The 6,000-nt window shown below is 38.6% G+C and overlaps 1 long non-coding RNA gene across 1 annotated transcript in view; it reads right to left on the reverse strand.

Annotated features, from left to right (window-relative positions):
* The window catches only part of LOC131384261 (uncharacterized), a 94,560-nt gene extending 89,190 nt beyond the window's left edge, over positions 1-5,370 (reverse strand). The window contains exons 1-2 of the long non-coding RNA XR_009214932.1: positions 5,255-5,370; positions 2,938-3,037 (exon numbers count right to left, since the gene is read on the reverse strand). This is a non-coding gene — a long non-coding RNA (uncharacterized LOC131384261). The remainder of the gene's footprint in view (positions 1-2,937; positions 3,038-5,254) is intronic.
* Between the last annotated feature and the right edge of the window lie 630 nt (positions 5,371-6,000).

Consider the following 6,000-nt stretch of genomic DNA (forward strand, 5'->3'; position numbering starts at 1 on the left):
TCTTGAATGCCCTAATTCCGCTGAATCCTTTGAGATGAGAAAGTAGCCTACTCCTCCTACTGAGCATCAGTACATTCTCTCAACTCTTGGGTAAGGGAGTGAGAAAATCACATTAAACAGAATACACACAACTCCTCCCCCACAAAAAGAGAACAATTGATTAGAGAAACCACTTCACCATTCCAACAGAGGAGGGCAGCCTCTTCCTGATATAGGTGCCTCTCCTTTAAACAATCAGCACCCACTCATGATCTTTCATTATCTCATTTCTTTGCTTTTAAGTCCAAACCTAGAGTTAAGTCATAGGCTATCCCAACCAGGAGTGTGTTGAGCCTGGAAAAAGGTGGGAGGTGACTGCACAGCTGCATGACTTAGTCAACGTGTACCAGAAGGAGCTGGAAGAGCACAAATGAGACTGATTACAATAAAATGTTTTGCCAAGGGCAAAAGAAAAAAACTTGGATAAGAGGAATTTATCAGTATGGGAGTATTTAACAGCCTGGCAAAAAGCCCTGGGAAGATGGTACAAACACACTGTAAGGATGGCCACTAGAAGTATGAAAAAAGCAATGGCCCCCGTGTGGTGAGAAAGAAATTCCAGAATTTTTGTGGCAGGTAGTAGAAGAAGCAAAAGAATCAAAGAAGTGGGCATGTTAGAGTGGATATATTATGTAAAGTTAGAAAACTCACCAGATAGTGATATTCCATCAATGAGGCCAGGGGATACACTATTTGTCAAAGGGCTAAGGAAGGAGCTGGTGAGAGGGACATCAGTGTCATTGAGATGTTCATTAATGCTTGTTAGTGTAGGGCTGACAGCAGAAGATGCCATTCCCAACCTATAGCTCTCTAATAATAATGAGAATGATAAAACTTCAAAACAAAATACTAAATAGCAATGTGTGGGCTTCGTCAGCAGCCTTAAGGATGAAGCTATTTGTAACAAGTGGTAAGATTGAAGCAGCAGCCAAGAAGAGCTGATATGGAGAGGGTTATGAGATGGTATTCCTAGGGGCAAAATAGAAGAGTAGCCAATTAGGGAACTGCTCAATGTGTGCAAGCGAAAGAATTCAGTGGCAGATAATCACAAGGCAGATCAGGGGGAAGTTCCCAGCCCCCAATTCCAAATATAAAAGTCATGATTCCATCCCAGTTTCTTGTCCAAATGAAGTTACAAACCCAGATCCCATAGACTGGAATGGAGGACAGGTCCCCAGGAGAAAGGACCCCACAAAACCATGGCAAGGAAAAATGGCAATGATTTCTTCAAATAGTTCTCTTTCTTTCAAATAGGGACCCAATCCTGGGGAATAGCAAACACTCACACATTTCAAGGACCGTTGCATGTAGGGACCAAGTAATTATTAATACCCAAAGTGTTATTATGCCACCTCCACATTAGAGGCCTGGCCCAGGTCCAGCTCACAATGGGTCCACAGGATTCATGGAACCACTTAGCAGTCATTTCTCTAATCTCTGAATGTGTAATTAAAATAGACATAGTTGGTAGTTTCCATAACCTCCAGATTAGGTCATTGTCCTATAGCATTAGAGCTATCGTAGTGTAGAAAATAAGTGAAATAGAATAGAAATACCTGAAAACAAAATGATTCAGAAAGGCAAAAAAGAAATGAGTGGAGCAGATGGACGAAAGTATACTAGTCAAACGACACCAAGGAAAAGAGAGGATGCATCCTTCTATCATATAAGAATTTATGCTCTAAAGCAAAAACAGAAAAAAAGAGAGGCTTTCTTGTACTAAAGGCCATACTTTTCAATGAAGACATGACACATATAAAATTTTTGTATCAAAAACACAGAAACCACCGTCATAAAGGAAAAATTACAACTGATATACAGAGAAATGAACAGAAGCACACGACTATCAGGAGAATTTAAGCCAGCACTTTCAGTCCCAGACAAAGATTAAGTGAACAGAAAATAATATATTGATTATATATTCATTATATATTTATATAAATATCTATATTTATATATGTGTATATAATTTGCTCCTTGATTAAAACGTGTAGAACTTCTCAAATGCACCTAAAACATTTGTAAACATTGACAATATAATCATGACTCAAAGAAAGCATAAAATACATTCACAAAGTAGAAATAATATTAACAACAATCTCTGATCACAAAGTAATAAAACTAGACATTAATAACAAAACCACAAAACAAAACAAAAATTCTACTTGGAAATTAGAAAAAAAAGAGAAACTATTATATTACTCTTGGGTAAAGGGAAAATGAAAACCAGAATAATAAGTTTTGTAAAAATTAATGATAAAAACCCTCATTATATCAAAATGTGTGGAATACATTTAAAGCAGTAATGAAAGGAAAAAATTTATAATTGTAGATATTTTTGTTAATAAAATAAAAAAAGAAGAATTACATCCAAAGAAAAAAGGACAGATAAAAACAATTAAGCCAAAAAAAATTAAAGGAAGGAAATAAAAATAAAACTGAGATCCTAATGAAAGAGAAAACAATAATCAGTAAAAACAATTAATAAAATGCTGAATCTATGAAAATTAAAAAAAAAATGGACAAGTCAACTGTATCGGTCAGGGATAAACCAATGAAACAAACCAGTAGGTGATACCTATTAAGAGATTTATTTCGGAGAGTTGGCCTATGTAATTGTGGTAGCTGGGTAGGCACATCCAAAACTCATAGGGCAGGCTGTTAGGAAGGACAGGATGGAATTCTCCTTCAGAGTTGCTATCTGTAGGAAAAATTTTCTCTTCCTTAGGGAAGCCTCAGTTCTGCTCTTAAGATCTTTGAACTGATTGAATTGAGCCCAAAGATTACTGAGGATAACCTCTCTTACTTAAAGTCAACTGTATTAGTCTTCTGAGGCTGCCATTAAAAAAAAAATACCAGAGACTATATGGCTTAAATAACAGAATTTGATTTTCTCACTGTTTTGGAGGCTGGAAAGTCCAAGGACAAGGTCCAACAGAGCTTGATTTCTGGTAAGGGCTCTCTTCCTGGCTTTCAGATGGCTGCCTTCTTGCTGTGTCTTCACATGGCAGGGAAAGAGAGCGAGCGAGCGAGAGGGGAGAGAGAGAGTCTCTTCGGTGTTCTTCTTATAAGGACATTGATCCTATAGAATCAGGGGCCCACCCTTATGACTTCACATAACCTTAATTACTTCCTCAGAGGCCCCATCTCCAAACACAGGCACTGGGTGTTACGACTTCAACATATGAATTTTGGTGAGATGCAATTCAGTCCATACCATCAGTTAATTATAGACTTCAATCACATCTACAAGTTATCTTCACAGCAATACCTAGGTTGATGTTTGATTGAATAACAGAAAAACTAAGACTATAAACCTAAACTAAGTTGACACATAAAACTGACCATCACACCAGTAGATAACAGAATTTGATTCCTAAAAACAGGAATAACAGTGAGATTGTAATGTAGCCAGGAAGTCTTGATGTACCCCATTCAATTTACCAGAATAACCTCCCCACCCAGCCCCTGACAGCCAATAGTTTTCTCTACACCAGAGCCATTCTAACTTCAAGATGCCTAAGAAGCACCTGGAGATCTTGCTAAAATATAGATTCTGATTTAGCAAGTGGGATGGTTTGGGGCCTGAGATGCTGCATTTCTAATATGTTGGCAGGTGAAGCTGATGCTGCTGGTCTAAGGACTCAAATTTGAAGAGCAAGAGTACAATTAGAATATAATTATGAAGCTCCTGAATGTCCAATTTAGTCTTACTCTACCTTTTCACAAATATTTCCTTTCTATTATGTGTCTAAGGATACGCTGGAGTGCTCATTTGTGCTGAGGAACCAACTCCTGGAGGTTGTTGCTACTGGCCCTGAAACATGGAAGCATCAATATTACACGTAGACATTAGCAGCTCATGCCAGATTTAGTCTGGCCTGACAGCTTCTTGGCTTTTAAATTTACTTGAATAGCTATTTCCTTAGGTCACGAACCTACTACCTGGATGGCTGGGTCAGAACCTCATGGACCTAGAACTACTCTTCCCCTTTTATCCACCCATCTTGGTTTAGGGCACACTAATCGTATTCTTTCCTACTGCAATGAGCATAACTCAGAGGCCCATTGCTCTTCCATGTCATAAGATCTGCTCTGGGCTACCTGTGTCCACTACAAGAGATTTTAATAACTTTTAATATTGGAGAAAAAGAGTTAGGAACTCTATATTTTTATGCCCAGAAGTCACCTTATCTCTTTGGAGAAATCTGTCTATATTTTTATCTATTTATATTTTACCTATATTTTTTATCTCTTGCTGCATAAGAAAGAATATAAAATCTCAGAGGCATTTTGTATTGTTATGGGATCAATTGTTCCTTACGTTCATAGTCATGAAGCACTAACTCCCAGTACCTCAGGATGTGACTGTTTTTTGGAGACAGAGTCTTTAAAAAGATAATGAATAGAAAATAAGGTCATGATTTTGGCCAATGGCACATTGGTAGAAGGAACAGCATGACACTTCTGACCCTAGGGCATAAGGGTGAGGTCTAATGCTATATGACTGATATCCTTATAAGAAGAGCAGGCGAGGACACAGATGTGTATACACACAGGAAATATCCTATGAGTACGCACTGAGAAGGCAGTCCTCTGCAAGCAAAGGGAGAGGCCCCAGACAAAATGAAACCTGCCAACACCTTGATCGTGGACTTCTAGCATCCAGAACAATGAAAATGTGGATTTCCGCTGTGTAATCCACCAAGTCTGTGGTATTTTGTTATGGGAGCCTGAGCAAACTAAGACATATTATGATAAGTGCTTCTTATGTTCCTGCAAGTTGGTTGGGATAGTTTTGCTGTTTAAGTATCTGCGCATAGCCCAGGGATCAACTGATCTAGGCTAGAAGAGCCTAGATCTCGGTATCTCTGCATCAAACTGTAAGCCTGCTGGTCAGCCAGGTAGTTCACTATGGACCAGGGGGTTAGCCAAGACATGTCCTTCCCATGAAGATATCAGAGGGTTAAGACAACAGCAGAAACCTGTGATGCTTAAGGCCTAGGGTCAGGAGTGTCATGCTGTCTCTTCCACCAACTTGCCACCGGCCAAAGCAAGTCATACGGTCAAAGTCAAGTTGTTGGGAAATATATTCAGCTCACACCAAGGCCATGGTAAAAGTGTGAATATAGGGACCAGTAATTAAGTATACCCCAGACACCAGGTACTCTGAGTTCAGAATAGTTTCTCTTGGAAAAAATAAAGCATAGCTTACCAGCGTATCCTTCGTGATAATAATGTTTTTACATTTGTCTTCTAAATTTGATTTTGAGCTCATCAAGAATGGAGGCCATATCTTATTTGTTTTTGAATCCAAAGAGACTAGCACAGTTCCCGAACACTACCACACTGAAAGGGATAGTATGACATGGTGATAAGACCGTACATTATTGCATCAGACTCCCTGGATACAAATTCTACTACTTATTGGCTGGGTGATCTCAGGAGACTTACTTAACTTCTCTGTGTCCCTTTTAATTGTCTGTAGAATGGCAATAAAATATTACTTGCCCCAAAGATTGTTTTAAGACTTTAAAAAGTCATTATGTAGAAAGCCATTCAAACAGTACTTGCTACATAGGAAGGACTTGCTAAATGTTAAATAATATACATTGTAATTATGTAGTTACTTACTTTCCTATCCTCTCCCACTCTTTACTCCTCTCTAGATTGTGAGCTCCTTGAGGTCAAATATTCTGCCTAAAATTGTTTTATATGAGGAGCATAGAGTTGGAGTCACTCAAATCTGGGCATGAATCTTAATTCTGTTACTAATCAGAAATTATTTAACTTCTCTTAACCTTGGCCTCTGCATTCACTTATTCATTCATCAAACATTTATTATCACCCCTGCTAGAGTATAGGCCCTATAAAGGCAGGGATGGATGTTTACCTTGCACTTAGCTTCATCCCCAGGGGCCAACATAGTGCCCGATCCACTGTGCGCTTGATAATTGATAC

Source organism: Hylobates moloch, unplaced genomic scaffold (genome assembly GCF_009828535.3).
Source record: "Hylobates moloch isolate HMO894 unplaced genomic scaffold, HMol_V3 SCAFFOLD_9, whole genome shotgun sequence".
In the NCBI taxonomy this organism is placed as follows: Eukaryota; Metazoa; Chordata; class Mammalia; order Primates; family Hylobatidae; genus Hylobates; species Hylobates moloch.